Below are 19373 nucleotides of genomic sequence, written 5' to 3'. Positions count from 1 at the left end.
AAGCACTATGCCACATGTTATAGAGAGTCTTTAGGGAATTAAAAAACACTGTTATGATCTTTTCTCATCTCTTCATTTCAGTTTGGCTTAATTTATAGTCATTTCCTCAAAACAGACATTATCCTCAGTGCTAATACAAATACCACTGAATCAGGTTTTCAGACTCTAAAATTATATCCCTACATCCTACAGTGTCCTTACAGTGTGACCTGAGACTAGGTAAGAAAGTATAATCCAAAAATTAAATTCTGTAATGCTCATGAAGTCAGGAAGTATGCCGGGCTTTGCTTAACCTTGTTATCACCAAAACCCAGGACATAATTTTGCCATTTACTATCCAGGTAAACACAGGCAAGTGTTATGGTAAAGAAATCTTGGGTAATGATTTGTGAAGTAGAAATAATAATACTAAATTAAGATACTTTGTGATAATTAAAATAATACATGAAAAGCATAGAGTACCTGGCACATTGCGATGCCTAAAAAAAAATGTGATTATCATCACAATCAACATTATTTTTTATTATAATTTATTGACAAATTGGTTTCCATACAACACCCAGTGCTCATCCCAACAAAAGCCCTCCTCAATGCCCATCACCCACTTTCCCCTCTCCCCCACTCCCTATCAACCCTCAGTTTGTTCTCAGGACCCAAGGAAAAAAATAAAGTTACAGACAAGAAGGGAGGCAAACCATACGAGACAATCATCATTATTAATCACAGCTATTATTAGTCATAAGCTGCTTTACCACAAAATAAAGTGTCCCCATCTTTAACAAAATAGATCTTCAGCTAGGAGAGGACTAAAGATGGAGAACTGAGCAAATGAATCTATTATTCTTTCCACCTAATGTCCCATGAAATAATTTTTTTTAATGTTTTAATTTAAAAAACTGAGTCAACTGCTGTTTCTAGTAACATTGGGGTGAATAATTAGAACCAAACCTCCTCATATTTCTACTAAAACATACAAAAATTCTTAAAAGTATAGAAGTAACACAATAGAGAGGAATTACTTAAAATTCTACAAGAAAGCACAAAACCAGAAAACAAAACCCAGCATAAGCCAGAGAGAAACACTGAGAATATCTGCATCTCCAAGTATCAACTGAAAAGGTGAACATTGGTCATGACAGCTTACCATGACAAGTAAGTTTAAAGTGAAAAGCCCACAGTATCTGACCAAGTTGGGTTATCAAATAAACAGCCCTAAAGCACTTCCCTCATGATAAGGATGAATACAATAGTAAATCAGTTCTTGTCAAACTTATAGTCAAGGCTCACATTTACCTGGGCAAGACAGAGAACCTCAGGCTGTGAAAATGGACTAAGGCAATTACAGACTGGTAACTCCTCTAAGTGCCAGCAAAATCAAATGAAAATCTCAGAAAAAGGTTCTACTATCCTATAACTCAAATTAGTCCTATGAGAGCTGAAGACAGTGCAGCTGCCAAAGTCTATGTCTTTCAACACTTACTTTAACAGTAACTTAGAACAACAAAAAGAACAAATAAAACTATTAAACACCATGCTTTCATCACAAAACAGACAATGCCCAACTTTCAAAATGATTGTAAGTTAAAAAGGTAAGGGGGAGAAAAATTGAGGGAAAGAGAGAACAGGGGAAGTAGTGAGGTACTAAGTTTGATCTAAAATAGCCACCAGAAAGAGGAAGTGACCTTAAGTGTGAAACTGCTATGACTATTCTAGGGGATGTGACTAGGGACCACAAGAAAAGGACTGAAAAGCAAGCCCAGGTCAAAGTGACACTCTTCCAAAGGCATGGTTACAATGGAAGAGAAGAAGGTGAAAACAATGAAAGACATCCTTTGACAACTGAGGGGGGAAGAGTAAAAGAGGCAAAAGAGAAAACTTAGGACTCCATAAAATAAAGCAAATCTAAAAACTTAAGAGGATTTATAAAACTATTCCCAACCCACCTTACCAAAAACAAACAAAAAACCCAAAACAAAAAATTCCACTAAAGACTACACTTCGCCACACTAACAGAAGTGGGCACCAGACAACTATAATTTCCTCTAAACAACCAAAACCCACAAAAAGTAACAGAAGAAAATGAAATAAAGCTACAGAGAATTATTACTACCCCCTACCCCAGAAAATCAGAAAACCATTCAAAACAGATCAATAGATGAAAATCTAATCCTTTCCCCCCTCCCAAAAAAAAAGTCAAGAAGCAGAAGCAGAAGAAAAAGAAGAAGGTAACATACTACTTGAAAAGCAAATTTAATACACTAAACCAAGCATTTGGAGTACAAATAATTGCTTGAGTCAGAAACCCAAAAATTAAGAACAAAACTGTATGAAAAGCAGGAAGAAATGAAAAGAGAGTTGACTGAACTCAGGAAGGAAATAGAAGAAAACTATCTCAGAATGGAAGTCTAAATTGCAAAGTATGCAGGAGGTAACAGCCTCAATGAGGATTTAATAAGGGGCATTAAATAAAAGCAGGAAGACAACCAAGATAAGAACAATGAGGTGAAGAAAGAAAAGTCTGAAAGAAAGTGGTGGAAATAGAAGCCATGCAAAGAAGGAATAACATATATATAATTGGAAGTCCCTAAAGGAGGAGAAACAAAACACTGGAACAGGACTAATGGGCACCAGATAAAATAAGCATCTGAGAAAATGCACCTAGGAGGACAAAACACAAGACATATCCTGGGAAAAACTCTACCAGACTTCAAAGATAAAGAGGAAAAATCTCTTAGGCCTCCAGGCAAAATGACCAAATAAGTTAGAAGGGCAAAGCAATTAGACTCAAATCAGACTCTTGAAAACAACATACAAAACAGGGCAACAATGCAGCCAAGTTTTCAGACAACTCAATAATAAAAAAATTTTTTTTTTAAGTATGGACCAAGAATTTTATATCCAGCAACACTGGCCTTTGATCATCAGGTCTACAGAAAAAGTTGTAAACGTACAAGAACACAGGGGATTTCACATTAATGAGTATTTTGAAGAATTCAGCAAAGAATAAACTTTCTTCAAGCACAGCATAATTGGGAAATATTCAACTAAAAAAGAAAAACTACCACATTAATGATGAATAACACATTAATGTATAAAATTGTAGATTTGACACTAAACAAAAGTAGAAATAACAGAACAAGAAATGGAAGGAGAGGGAGAAGTGGCAAGTTGAACATATACACATTGGTTACTGTATACATGATAAGTAATACTTAAAGAACACTTTAAAACAAACTAGTAAGTTAAATAAGAAAACAGTGAAATAACATTTAAAAAGATGTAAAAATAAAGGTTACTATTAAAACAAAAATATGAATCTTTCTAAAAGGCAAAAATTAATTTAAAAGGAAAAACACAATAAAACAAAATATATCTGGTGGACAAAGAAATAAGCTGAATATAAAATAACCATAACTACAAAATACAATTGTGGAGTTGAGACCAAACATATCAGGCATTATCAATACACGTGAATGGATTTGATTCACCTCTTAAAAGAAAAAAAGAACAAAAACATTAAATATGATCACAAAGTAGGACCCAACTAACTACATGCTGTTTACAAGAAACACACCTTAAATAATGTTAAAAATAAAGGAACAAAATAGAGTATAACAGGCAGAAACAAAAAATTAAGCACAGTAATTACGAAATTAGAAAAGGTAAAACCAAAAAAAAAAAAAAACCCACTAAACATGGAAAAGACATATTAATTATCAAGTTTTCAAGTCATTATGAATACACAGTACTAACCAATGTTTACAAATCAAATAAGACAGAAATCACGCTTATTCAGAAAAAAATCCATAGAAGAAGTCCATTTTCCAGTTCATGGCTACCGTGTTGGGAGTCCCTAGAATCCTTGGAATCTCCCCGGGCCTCCAGCAGCATGATCATCTTTGACATGGCTCTGGAAGCTATTATGAGCAAGCAGCCTAGTGGTCAGCCTGGCAAAGGCACACCAGACCCCGATCCTGAGTGGTCACCACCAGTCTTCGGGAGGTGCTAGGCTCATCAGAGTCCCACCATTACCCTCCCTGTAGACCAGGCAGGATGCAGCAAGCAGAAGCAATTGGGTTCTTTCATATCAAAACAGCAAAACATTTAAAAGGAAGTTGAGAGAACCCCACTCTTTACTATCCAAGACACACCCAAGCCTTCCTGACACACTATAATCATGTGCGCTGCACCACATGGAAAATAAACTCTAAGCAGCCAGCGGGGGGGGGAGGGGGGGTGGGGAGGAGAGGAAGAAAGGGAAAAAAACTAAAATCCATAGGAGATGAAAAGGACACTTAGAAACACTAATAATATAACAATTTAATATACCATTCTTACGATAAAATCAAGTAAACAAAATCAACTTAAGAAGATAGAAGAGCTAAACAACATAACTAATAAAGGAAAGTTGATAGCTATATACATATATCTCCCCTGACAATATAAAATACATTTTCTTCTTAAAGACTCGGCAACACATAAGTACTCTCCATAAAGAAGAAATAAGAAGCATGTCCCATTATAAGAAATAATAAGCTCCATTCTGACTACAATACTATAAGCTAATAAAAGTCATTACCAAAACACGAAGAGAACACACAGGCCCTTCTACATGGAAACTGAAAGAAAAGAAAAGGAAAAAAATCTTTCAGGCAACAATGGGACAAAGGGACAATATCCAAATACATAAGAAACTTTTTAGAAGTTGACAAAGGGCTAAAACATCACTAGAAAAATAGGAAAAAATACAGGAATATACAATTCACTAAAAAAAAAAAAAAAAAAAAAAAAAAAAAAAAGAAATGAAAATGACCCTTAACATATAAAACCTATTCAAAAGAGAAATGCCAATTAAAACACTGACATATTATTTCTAATCTATGACACCGGTGGAAATGAAAAAGCAAAACATATTCTTCTCGTGAGGCTTGGGAAAACTTGTATTCACACAGACTGTTCATAGAAACAGAAACTGGAAGAACCCATTTGAAGGCAAATCTGGCAATATCTAACAAAAATTACATTCGTGTTCACCTCCTGACCCAATCATTCTATTTCTATTTACCCTGAAGATAAACCTCCAGAACCAATACTTATGTTCATTGTTTTTGTTGTAACATTATTTGTAACAACAGAGCACTAGAAACAAAGAAATGTCCATACATAAGAAAAAAGTTAAATAAACTATGGTCTATCCATACAATGGAGTACTTTGCAGATACAACAAAGAATGAAAATCTCTGAACTAATACACAATGATTACCAAGATACACTGTTAAGTGAAAAAGCAAAGGACCAAAAAAGCATTTATCATATGCTACTTTAAAAAAAATCGATTTTGTGGCTTTTCATGTAAAAAAAAAAAAGGAAAATAATAAAAAAATATACACAAATCTGTTCATTTGTATAAAATAAAACTGAGCAAACAGCATCGAAAAGATGAATTGAAAACTAAAGAGATGAATTTCATAAAGGAAAGGAGGTGGTAACACACTGCAGACTGGGAAGAATCAGTGAGTGGAAATGGAGTCAAGAGAAGGAGGTAGTAGGAGTCGGGGGATGAGACAGAAGTAAGACTTTCTTAAGTAAACTTTTTTGTATAGTTCTGACATTTAGAATCACGGTAATATTTTGTCTACTCAAAAAATTAAAAATAATAATTAAAACCCACCCAGATGTGGTGAGAACTCAAACTGAAATAATAACAGCACTAATTCTATTCTTACTAAAGGACACTGCCACACTGAAGAGGGTAGAAAAGAACCAACCAAAGTAAATGTGAAAAATTATATTTTAACTATTTTGTTAGACACAAAATTATTACAGCAAATACTGTATGTGCCAACGTTTCTGAAACTATCTGATGTTCATTCTAGAACTGATCAAGTAAGCAAATACATTGTGGGTAAGGAGAACCAGGCAATTGAACTAACTGTCAAAAAAAAAAAAATGAGGAGGAAGACTAGAAAGACTCATGTGATAATGACTGGAATTGGAGGTATCAATATGAATTCATATTTTTTACACATATACAGATAAAAAAAGAAAATTAGGGGCGCCTGGGTGGCTCAGTTGGTTGAGCGGCCGACTTCGGCTCAGGTCATGATCTCACGGTCCGTGAGTTCAAGCCCCGCGTCGGGCTCTGTGCTGACAGCTCAGAGCCTGGAGCCTGTTTCGGATTCTGTGTCTCCCTCTCTCTGACCCTCCCCCGTTCATGCTCTGTCTCTCTCTGTCTCAAAAATAAATAAATGTTAAAAAAATTAAAAAAAAAAAGAAAATTAAATAAAAGTGCATGTAGGGGCACCTGGGTGGCTCAGTTAAGTGTCCAACTCTTGATTTCAGTTCAGGTCATAATCCCACAGCCATGAAATCAAGCCCCGTGCCCCTCATCAAGCACCTCACTAGGCACGGAGCCTGCTGGGGATTCTCCCTCTCTCTCCCTTTCCCTCTACCCCTCCCCTGCTCAAGGTCTCTCTCAGGGAAAAAACAAAACAAAAAGTACATGTACATACACTTACATGTATGTATTGTCCATTGAGGGGACCTAGAAACAATGACCTTCCACTAGCAATAATGGCACTCAAGCCTGGGTTTCTAAACACCATTTTTTAATGAAAAAGCAGAGCTCCTAAAGAAATGAATGATTCCAGGGCTGAGGCAGAGAGAACACACCATGACCCTGAGATACAATGTGGAGCCAAGGAAGGATGAAAACGTGTGAAAAGAAATAGGAGACTGTTTGAAGGGGCTCCCAGTGGTCAAATTGGGGTCAACTGAAAAGCCAAATAAATCATTCTAGTAAGGAACTATAACCCACAAAATAAATAAATATCCACAAAATCATACTGATATAAATAGGTGAATAAATACATATGAAAGAAGGTAAAGGCTGGCCTTTCTAATAATAAAATTCTAAATAATAACTTTAGAAGAAATGATGGATTAAAAAAATGACCATTTGGCAAACACTAAAGTAGTAATCATTTCAGGCAATAATTCTCAATGAATTCTAAAGTTAGTGGGGATAACTATATTGAAAAAGAGGATATTTATATATAGCTTCAAAGTATTCTCCCACAAGAAACTTATTAATTGCAAAGGGAAGGATAATTACTTTATTGTGCAGAAATCTAATAGATGCCATATTTACCAAGTGATCAAAATTAAAAATTATACATAATGACACCATGTGCCTTTTAATTTAATACACAAATAAGGGCACAAATAACTTATATATAATATATATAATATTACACATATAGTATTATAAGAGCACAAATAACTTATAATATATATAATATATATAATATTACATAATATGTATATAATAGTACATATATATAATATTATGTAAATACAGTTACTGTCCCCAAAATAATTACACAAAAAATCAGCAAGGAGTGTCAAGTATTCCTACGGATAAAAATAAAGCATTTTTCCCTAGGAATAAGAACTACTCCAAGGATTCATTAATCAGAAAAAAGGAGGAGAGCTGAACTAGTAAGATGAAATGGAAGAAAATATTTCATTAGTAATGGTACAGAGAAAAAAAGAATGAGGTGCTCTTAGTCAAAATGCATATCCAGGTATAAGGTGTTATTATCCCCCCCAAATAAATAACTGACCAGAACTGAAAAAGCCCCAGGTTCTAAAAGATACCTTTTATAATCCATTAAAAGTAAAAATCCTATTACAGGATCTAGCTGGATAATAAAAAAGAAATATTTACTCACAATCATACATTAAAAAAATACACTGTACTAACAATGCCAAGTTATTCAACTGGAGAAGGAAACTGGAGCTGGGTCTTGCAGAGTAACTCTGGCGTAACTAACAAAATACATGAAAAAAGGGCCCACAGGGTGACAGCCCTGCTCTGTGTCCACTCCAAAAGATGAAGATTAGTCTTTTTATTTTTATTTACTTAATGAGATAAAAATGACACAGAACATTATATGATTCGTAGACAACATTATGACTTCAGGTATGTATACACTGTGAAATGATAACCAAAATAACTTTTGTTAACATTTATCATCACACACAGTTACAAATTCTTGTTTTAATGATGAGAAATTTTAAGATCTACTCTCTTAGCAAGTTTCAAATATACAATACAGTATTATAGTCTACTGCCACCAGGCTGTATATTACATCACCAGGACTTACTTATCTCATAACTGGAAGTTGTAACTTTTGACCACCTTCACCCATTTTGCCTACCTCCTAACCCGCTGCCTCTGGCAACCAAGAACTTTTTCTCTATGAGTTCAGGGGATTTTATATTTCACATATAAGTGAGATCATACATATTTGCCTTTTTCTGACATTCCACTAAGCATCGAAAACCCTCAAGGTCCATACATGTTGTAAGAAATAGCACAATTTCCTTCATTTTTGTGGCTGAAAAATATTTGTGTGTGTGTGTATGTGTGTGTACCACATTTTCTTTATGCATTCATCATCAATAGACACTTAGGTTGATTCCATATCTTGGCTATTATAAATAATGCTGCAATGAACATGGGGGTGCAGATATATTTCAAGATAGTGATTTCCTTTCCTTTGGTACAATACCTGGAAGTGGGATTGCTGGATCACATGGAAGTTCTATTTCTAATTTTTTTGAGGAACCTCCACGCTGTTTTCCATACTGGCTGCACAAATTTGTATTCCCACCAAGAGTGCACAAGGAATCACTTTTTTCCACATCCTCGCCAACACTTGTTACTTCTTGTCTTTTTGATAAAAACCATTCTAACAGGTATGAGGGGATATCTCATTGTGGCTTTGGTTTGTAATTCCCTGATGAGAAGTGATGTTGATTAACATATCATGATTAATCATGTTGATTAATGTGTCTGTTGGCCATTTGTATATCTTCTTTGGGAAATTTTCTATTCAGTTCCTCTTCCCATTTTTAATTGAAATTGTTTATTGACTCGTATTGGTTCTTTATATATTTTGGTTACAAAACCCAAATTAATATTTCTCTTTCTGATAGTGCGTTATTAGTGTTTAGAAACAAAACAGACTTTTGTATATTGATCTTTCAACTGGCAACTTCACTGAATTAGTTCTACAGTTTTTTGGTTGGCTCTTTATGGTTTACTACATATAATATTATGTCATCTGCAAATAAAGATAATTTTACTGCTTGCTTCCCAATGTGGATTCTTTTTTTGGGCCTTATTGCTTTGGATAGGACTTCCAGTACTATGTTGAATAAAAGTGACAAGAAGTGGCATACTTGTCTAGTTCCTGATCTTGGGGGAAAAAAAAACCTTTCAGTTTTTCTCACTGAGTATGATGTTAGGTGTGGGCTTGTCATATATGGCCTTTATTATGTTGAGGTGGATTCCCTCTGTACACATTTTGTTGAGTTTTTACCATAAATGGATATTGACCTCTGTCAAATGCTTTTTCTGCATCCATTGGGATATGATTTTTATCCTTCATTACAGTGATATGGTATCTCACATTGATTTGCAGACACTGAAGCATCCCTGAATTCCTGCAATAAATTTCACTTGGACATGGTATGAACTTTTGAATGTACTGTTGAATTCAGTTTGCTAATACCTGTGTTAATACTAGTTGGGAATTTTTGCATCTATGAACATCGGGGTATTGGCCTCTACTATAGTCATACCTCATGTTATTGTGTTCACTTTCTTGCACATCACAGAAATTGCATTGTTTACAAATCAAAGATTCAAAACTTCATTGGAGGAAGTAACGTGGTGAAAATAGCAAGAGAACTAGAATTAGAATTGGTGGGGCACCTGGGTGGCTCAGTCAGTTGAACATCCAACTTTGGCTCAGGTCATGATCTTCCAATTGTAGGTTCAAGCCCAACAACAGGCTCACTGCTATCAGCACAGAGCCCACTTTGGATCCTCTGTCCCCCTCTCCTCTCTCTCTGCCCCTCCCCCACTTGCACGTGCATGCACGCACACTCTCTCTCTCTCAAAAATAAACAATAAAAAAAGAAGTGGAACCTGAGGATGTGACTGAACTGCTGCCATCTTATGATACAACTTTAACAGATGTGGAGTTGCTTCTTATGGATGAGCAAAGGAAGCAGTTTCTGGAGATGGCATCTACTCAGGTGACGATTCTGTGATGACTACTGAAGTGATAACAGGATTTATATTACATAAATTTAGTTGGTAAAGCAGCAGGTTTGAGAAGATATACTCCAATTCTGAAAGTTGTTCTACTGTGGATAAAATGCTATCAAACAGCATAGCATGTCACAGAGAAATCAACTGTGAAAGGAAGAGTCAACTGATGCTGCAAACTTCATCGTTGTCTTAAGAAAATGCCACAACCACTCCAACCTTCAGCAACCACCAGCCTGATCAATCAGCAGCCATCAATGTTAAGACAAGACCCTCCATCAGCAAAAAGATTACAACTCATTGAAAGCTCAGAAAATGGTTAGCATTTTTTAGCAATAAAGAATTTTTAATTAGGGTATGTACATTGTTTTTTAGACATAATGTTATTGCATACTTAATAGACTATAGTATAGTGTAAACATAAATTTTATATGCACTGGGAATCCAAAAAATTCATTAGACTCATTTTACCAAGATATTCACTTTATTGTGGTGGCCTGGAACTGAACTTGAAATATCTCCAAAGAATGCCTGTAATTTCCTTCATTATATTGTCTTTGTCTGCAAACAGGGCAACAGGGTAAAATAAGTTTAAAAGTGCTCCCTCCTCTTCTGTTTTTTGGAAAAGTTTGAGAAGGATTGGTATCAATTCTCCTTTAAACGTTTGGAGGAATTCAGTACTGAAGCAATCTGGTCCTGTGCTTTTGTTTATAAGGAAGTTCTTGATTACTGTTTCTATCTCCTTATTCATTATTGGTCTGTTCAGATTTTCTATTTCTTCATAATTCAATGTTGGTAGATTATGTTTCCAGGAATTTATCCACTTCCAAGCTGTCCAATTTGTTCACATGCAATTGTTTATAGTAGTCTTATCATTTATATTTCTGTAGTATCAGTTGTAATGTCTCATCTTTTATTTCTGATTTTATTTATATTGAGGCTTCTTGCTTTTTCTTCTTGCTAACTCTAGCTAAGGTTTTATCTGTTTTGTCAACCTTTCCAAAAATACAACTCTTAATTTCATTGTTTTTTTTTTTCTATTTGTCTTTTCATCCTCTATCTTGGTTATTTCCACTCTATCTTTGTTACTTCCTTTCTTCTACTAACTTTGGGCTTCATTTATTTTTCTTTTTCTGGTTCCTTGAGTTGTAAACTTAGGCTGTTGATAGGAAATATTTTTTCATCCTTAATTTGAGATGTTTATCACTATGAACTTCCCTGTTAGAACTGCTTTTGCTGCATCCCATAAGTTTTACTACATTGTATTTCCATTTTAATTTGTCTTGTGACATTTTTTTATTTCTCTTTTGATTTCTTCTTTGACTTACTGGCTGTTAAGTAGCATGTTGTTTAATCTCCAATATTTATGAATTTTCTAGCTTTCATCTTTTATTTATTTCTAGTTTTATACCATTGTGACCAGAAAAGATGTTTGATATTACTTTATTAAGATTTCTTCTGGGGCCTAACATAGACATGGCCTATCCTGGGGAAAGTTCATCAATGTTCAAGAAGAATGGGTATTGTGCTTCTATTTGGATGGAATGTTCTATAAATGTCTGGTAAGTACATCTGGTCTAATATAGAGTTTTAAGTCCTCTGTTTCCTTATTTTTTTTTTTTTCTGTCTGCATGATCTATTAATGAGAGTAGGATACTGAAGTCCCCTACTATTACTGTATAGTTGTCTATTTCTCCCTTTAGGTGGGTTAATCTTTGCCTCATATATTTAGGTGCTTTTATGTAGGGTGTATAAACATTTATAAAATTTAAATATCCTCTTGTTGGATCGACCCCCTTTACCATTACATAATGATCTTCTTTGTCTCTTATTAGTCTTTTCTTAAAGTCTATTTTGTCTTATATAAGTATGATATCCCAGCTTTTACTGGATTTCTATGTGCATGCAATATCTTTTTCCATTCCTTCACTTTTGGTCTATTTGTGTCCTTAACTCTGCAATGAGTTTATTTATCAGTCTCTTATAAGTAACATATAGTTGAGTGTTGTTTTTTAAATCCATTTAGCCACTTTATGTCTTTTGATTGGAAGACTTCCATTTACATTTAAAATAATTATTGATAGGTATGTACTAATTAACATTTTGTTAGCTGTTTTCTAGTGGCTTTGTAATTTCTTCATTCCTTTTTTTTCTTGCTCTCTTCCTTTGTGATTTGATGATTTTTCTGAAGTGGTATACTTAGGTTCCTTTCTCTTTCTCTTTTGTGTATCTACTACAGGTTTTTGTTGTGTGGTTACCATGAGGTTTATATAAAATACAGTAGAGTTGTAACAATTTATTTTAAGTTGATAACATCTTAAGTTTGAACACACTCTAAAGTTCTACATTTTATACCCCCCATTTACATTTCTAATGTCATGATTTACATCTTTTTATCTCATGCATCCATTAACAAATTATTATAGTTACAGTTATTTTCTAATACTTTTGTCTTTTAACCTGCATAATAGAGTTATAAGTGATTAACCCATCAGCACTAAAACATTAGGTTATTCTGACTTTAACTACATAACTAACTCTATCCTTGAGATTTATACTTTATGTTTTCCTGTTACTAATTAGCACCCTTTTATTTCAGCTTAAGGAAATCCCTTTAACAATTAAGACCACTCTAGATGAACTCCTTCAGATGTTTCTTGCCTGTTAAACTCTACCTTTTCTTTAATTCTGAAGGACAGCTTTGCTAAGTATAGTATTCTTGGTTGAGCAGCTTTTTCTTTTGGCACTATGGATATATCATGCTACTCTTGCAAATTTTGCTAATAGTCTTAAGGGGTGGGAGGGTGTGTGGGGGTTCTCTTGCACATAACAAGGTTTTTTTTGTTGCTGTTGTTGCTTTTAAGATACACTCATGTCTGGAACTTAAGAAACAAAACAAACAGGGATGCCTCAGTGGCTCAGTCAGGTAAGTGTCAGACTTCAGCTTAAGTCATAACCTCACAGTTCATGAGTTCGAGCTCCGCGTCAGGTTCTGTGCTGACAGCTCAGAGCCTGGAGCCTGCTTCAGATCTGTCTCACACTCTCTCTCTGCCCCGCCCCCACTCACACTCTGTCTCTCTCCTTCAAAAATAAAAATAAACATTAAAAAAAAAAAGAAACAAAACAAAGACAAACAAAAATATAGACTCCTAAATACAGAGAACAATTGATGGATGCCAGAAGGCAGGTGGGTAGGGGGGACAGGTGAAATAGGTGAATAGGAGTATACTTATCATTTATGAGCACTGAGTAATGTATAGAATGGTTAAATCATTATATTGTATACTTAAAACTAATATAACACAATATAATTATACTTAAATTAAAATTTAAAAAAATTTTTTTACAAATGTGTAATAACTATGACCAGTGATGCTCCCAGTCAATTGTATAGCAAACAATTCCATTAAAGTTTGAAACCTGTCAGCTTAGTGATTCACAGTTATGGAATAGACCTGCTTTAGCAGGATAGCCGGCCTGGAGGTTGGAGGATAAGGGCTCTCCATAACCACTATATGATCTTTTGGAAGCCCCTTCCCCTCTGAGCCTGGTCTCATAGTTAAAGACATTTCATTTTTAAACAGTCTTAGAACAGCATGTACACTAGATCCCCATTATTGGAAACAAACCCAATACTTAAATTACTCCTTGTAACAAACAGATCTATAATATGCATTCTGATAATTGAATATTAATATTAAAATAGAATACAGCAAATGGCAATAAGCAGGAACGTCAGCATTTTTGTTCATTCCTCTTCTACCTCTGGAAATTGAGTTATCTGAAAGACGGATTATTTGATAATGCCCATGTTTGCATACAGACTTTGATTTTTTTTCCTGTATTTGCTCTAGTGTGGTGGTCCTCAAATTGTAGTTTGTACAAGGTTTGCTATAGATTGTTAATGATTTAAAATAAACAGTTTCTACTTCCTGGGTGAAAAAAAAATTTTTTATAAAGATTCTCTCCTTGGATGTGGAGAAACAGGAACCCTCTTGCACTGTTGGTGGGAATGCAGATTGGTGCAGCCACTCTGGAAAACAGTGTGGAGGTTCCTCAAAAAATTAAAAATAGACCTACCCTATGACCCAGCACTAGCACTGCTAGGAATTTACCCAAGGGATACAGGAGTACTGATGCATAGGGGCACTTGTACCCCAATGTTTATAGCAGCACTCTCAACAATAGCTAAATTATGGAAAGAGCCTAAATGTCCATCAACTGATGAATGGAGAAAGAAATTGTGGTTTATATACACAATGGAGTACTACGTGGCAATGAGAAAGAATGACATATGGCCCTTTGTAGCAACATGGATGGAACTGGAGAGTGTTATGCTAAGTGAAATAAGCCATACAGAGAAAGACAGATACCATATGGTTTCACTCTTATGTGGATCCTGAGAAACTTAACAGAAACCCATGGGGGAGGGGAAGGAAAAAAAAAAAAGAGGTTAGAGTGGAAAAGAGCCAAAGCATAAGAGACTCTTAAAAACTGAGAACAAACTGAGGGTTGATGGGGGGGTGGGAGGGAGGGGAGGGTGGGTGATGGGTATTGAGGAGGGCACCTTTTGGGATGAGCACTGGGTGTTGTATGGAAACCAATTTGACAATAAACTTCATATATTGAAAAAATAAAAAAATTAAAAAAAATAAAGATTATCTCCTTACTTTTAACTTTTGGCAATTTAATTATAAAGTGTCTTAGTATTCATCTTATTTTGAACTCCTTGCGCTTCTGAGATCTAGATGGCTATTTCTTTTCCCAGATTAGGGAAGTCTTCAGTCATTACTTCTTCAAATAAGCCCTTTTCTCTCTGTCTTCTTCTGGGACCCCTATAATACAAATATTCGTCTTGATGGTGTCTCATAAGTATCTCAAGTTATCTTTACTCTCACTCTTTTTTCCTTTTTGCTCCTCCTACTGGATGAATTCCATTGCCCTGTGTTCATGTTTCCTAATCCTTTTTTCTGCTTCATCTAGTCTGCTGTTGAACCCTTTACTGAATTTTTGTGTGCAGTTATATTCTTCAACTCTGCTATTTCTTTTTGGTACTTTCTTATATTTTCTATCTTTTTGTTAAAATTTTCACTTTATTTATGCATTGTTCTCCTAACTTTGTGAGCATCTTTATGGTCATTATTTTAAACTCTTTATCAAGTAAATCATTTATCTCTGTTTCATTAAGGTCTTTTTCTAAGGTTTCATCTTGTTTTTTCATTTAGAACATATTCCTCTGTTTTTTCATTTTCCTTAACTCTCCATGTTGGCTTCTGTGCATTTGATAAAATATGCCTCTTTCCCACTGCTCATGGAATAGCTTGTGAAGGAAGTGAATCTTACCATTCAACCCTGCCCCAGCTCTTGCTTGTTTCTAAAATCTCTGTGATTGTCCTTTGTTCTTAGTGACTCCTAGTAGGTGAGGGTGTTGCAAGACCTGTCACTGTCTCAAAGGAGAGGATCCCAGTCAGCACCTAGATATATGCTGATTAGAAGCCAGACTGTAAGGCAGCAGCTTTCAAAGTATGCAAATATACTTTCAAGGGACAACTGGGAGACAGGAAGACAGCCAATTAAGAATTATTTCTTTCATGAACACAAGTCCTCCTGGCCACAAGAGCCAAGTATCAAATGATGTGTTCTCTGGGTGGCAGCCATAAAAACCAGGGCACCAGATGAAGATAACCCTTTCCAGAAGATGTAATCTTGTTCCTGTACCACTCCAAATGCCCAACTGAGTGTCATGTAAAAAGTTACTGAACACTAAAAGAAAGAATATGTTTATACTGCTGTTACTTAAGGACCTTGAGTGCATAATTTTTTTTTAAACTGATTTTTGTATGATCAATATGGGTATTTCAAAGTAACACTTGGAGGTAAAAACAAATGGCCCTGGCTCCATATCACTTACAAACGGTACAGAAAAACAGCATATTTCTCATCAAATGCCATCCAATTAGATATTTCCTAATTGGATACTAAGGTTCTAAAATCATGTGTGAACAATAATATCCATATGATTTTGTTGTAACACTATGTAAATAGGTATACATGGATTAAATTGGCTTTATGTTCCACTCATTCTGGGGCTTAAATAGTCTTTTTGACACCAATGTCATTGTTACCAGGAAAAAAATGGAATCCTCTCTCAAATTTCCACTCAAACAAATGAGAGATACTTGAACATTTAGGAATTCAGAGCCTAAAATCAGACATTTAGTCCAATGTGGTGATTCTCCTGATTTTCATGGGTCAAAACTGAGAGAAATGAAAATTAAACAAATACCAGAGCACAAAGGTTAAGGATGTCTCATCAATCCTGCTCCTTCCATAACACACACTAAACACACAACAGGTGAAAGACAAGCACCATGATGGTTCTCTAGTCTTACACAAGATGATAGCCCTAGCATGTGTGCTCACAAAGGAAGAGAATGCCCTTCTCCAACTGTTATGTTCTTGCTGAAAATACTAATCATATCTCATATTTGTAAGTTGTATTATTCTTTTTCAAAGAGTACTTTCTTGATACATTATTTCTTTCCATCTGTCATAGAACCTCCCCACCATTACCCTCAAACCCTCCCACTCTTACTATGAGTACTTTACACAGGTGGAATTTAAATCTCTCAGAGTGTGTGTCTTGCCCAACCTTTCTCAGCATAACTCAGGGAGTCCATTTGTGCACTACATGCTTCAATTATTCATTGTGGCCAATCTAGTTTTAATAGATCAATCAGAAGCACTGCCACATCTGTGCAGATGCAGAAAACATAACAAAACTTCTGGAGGAGTATGATGGGGATGGATGATGTAATAAACCCAAAACCACCAATGTTTCCCCAAAAGCAGCACACATTCTATTAAGATTTAGGAAGGTATACAAGTAAACACATTATTTTAATAGTTATGTATTAATTTAATTGTATACTAAATAAATATGTCACACCCATATGAAACCCATAATTTCAGAGATTGTAGAGCTTAGGACAGAGCTAAGTAAGAGAATTCAGTCAGTTTAAGACTATTTTTCAAAAATTATAAGCATCTAATAGTATATGCAATATAGAGGAATAACCAAAAATTACTTGTAATATACACTAAAGACTCAAGATTGAAAAACTCTCATAGGAAAAAAAGCAGTAATTTGTAAGGCCATGTGCACACTACAACACAAAGAATAAGACCATGTGAACAAATCAGCTATTATTCCTAGAGCAAATATAATACTGGAACTGGAAGGGACTTTACAGATCAACAATATCAACTCCAAATAAGGAAATGAAATCCAGAGAAGGGAAGATCCACAAAGGCTAAGACTACTGAGCCAATTAGCCATCACACTGGGACTAAAATACTCAGCTCACCCCTGATTCCAGGGACCTTTAAAGTGGCTGCCTCTGAGCTTTATGTCTGAGAGACATCCACCATTGATGAAATTAAACTTGATTTCCATTAACTGCACACAATAGGCTATGTCATTTGTTTTTCTAACCAAGATTTCTTCTATTTCTCTGACATTTTCTTAAGTGTCCTTGCACAAACCCCAATGACCAATAACACAAATTCCACCCCTACTGAAATTGCTTACAAAAGCCAGGGCAAGTGGTTCACAAATGAGAAAAGAATGAATGTGAGAAATTAATTCTAATCGGGTGTAAAACTAAAAGTGGATTGCAAAAGCCAATTAAATTTAAAATTTAGAAAGTCAAAGGGATTTTTCAAAATGCCCCAGATTTTTAAACACACATTTAAAAAGCAAATAAAAAAGCAAATGATCAGAAGAATAATACATATCTATGCAAAATCATGAGTGGCCAAGTGTAAAAGTGGCTTAGATGATAGCAGGACAGAGTTATTTAGGACTGGTCTGTGGTTGCTAAAGCAGTTTTTCTCTTCAGCCATTTAAAGATACCCATTGGTCACTGGTTTAATCTATACAGTCTGCCTTTAATAGTCATGCTAAAGACACACCATGCCTCTGGGTTCCTGTGAAAGACACATGACCCTGTAACAAATTTTGCCACTGCTGTTGCTTGCACTACCACTGGCTAACAGTTCTGGATCATTTACTGTATTTGCTCCTTATTGAGTGCTTATCTCACTTACTCTATGCCTCCACTTAATCCTCACAATCCTTAGTATTTTCCTATATCTCAGATAAGAAACCTGAGGCTTAGAAAAGTTAAACAACTTGCCACTTACACAGTAAGTGGTGGAGTCTGAATTCAAACCAAAATATGACTCACGGACTCATCCTCCAGTTTCCTATGGCCATTTCCACGACAACGTGTATATTATCATCTCTTTGTCTTCGGTGTAGCAAGGATTTACAGAGCCGGATGGACAGGACTAGTAACTGAATACAAAACATGAACAGAGATGAGCTGCCACAATTTTTCACACAACGATACTGCTTTAGGCACCTTATATGAAATAGTGGCAGTTTACCTTAATTAAATCACTGTTATTTTCGAGGTCCACTAAATCTCTCAAAATATAATAAAGGTTTGCCTTTCAAATGTATTAATAATGTGTAAGTGCATCAATGTGGACAGTTATTGGAGGAAGACTGCTCTGAAATAAAATGGGAGCTGCATAATGTTCTGTCTCATCGACAGGAGGGCAGCATGTGGCAGAGGCCATGTGTACTTCAAGAGGCAATATTGAGCTCCCAGAGGCTGACATTCCTGTGGCACCTATTATGACACCAGTGCTTGATGCAGGTTACCTCAACCCTTTCCTTCTGCACTAAAGGAAGGAGCAGAACCAAAGGAAAAGAGCGGTAGAAATGTGGAACTGAAGTAAATAAATGATCCTCATGCAGAGTTGAGCAAATAAAATAATCTTCATAAAGGTGAGAAAGCAGAAGAAATGTGCTCAAATCCAAAAGTGGTTCAGAAGAAACCCTCCAGAAAAGACACAGATTTATGATACTGCTGCTCAGTGTATAAATCCCTGGAGGTTGAAATAGCATAGGAAATAATCAAAATAAAACCTTAGTTCAAACAGACCCTGAGGTGACGGGGTCTCGCAAAGGCAAGGTCCCTCAGAGGCATCCAGCAAGGATACGTTATGCATGTGCGATGAACAGCACGTGTTCACTGTATTTTAACTTCATGTTAATGCTGCTAATTCCACCTTTCCTGCCTGAAGTATGAAGCCTAGCCTGATCTCATGGTGAAAGACAAAATTAGGCTTGCTTTCTGAAAAACCTAAACAAGCTAAGGAAGTACTGGAACAAGAAAC

At 35.4% G+C, this 19373-nt stretch overlaps 1 protein-coding gene across 29 annotated transcripts in view; it reads right to left on the bottom strand.

Moving 5' to 3' along the window:
• FARS2 (phenylalanyl-tRNA synthetase 2, mitochondrial) overlaps positions 1-19373 on the bottom strand; it is a 553641-nt gene that overhangs the window by 376326 nt on the left and 157942 nt on the right. The window lies entirely within an intron of this gene.

Source organism: Acinonyx jubatus, chromosome B2 (genome assembly GCF_027475565.1).
Source record: "Acinonyx jubatus isolate Ajub_Pintada_27869175 chromosome B2, VMU_Ajub_asm_v1.0, whole genome shotgun sequence".
Lineage (NCBI taxonomy): Eukaryota > Metazoa > Chordata > Mammalia > Carnivora > Felidae > Acinonyx > Acinonyx jubatus.
The sequence above is the reverse complement of the archived record's forward strand: the minus strand, read 5'-3'. Positions and strand labels throughout refer to the sequence as shown.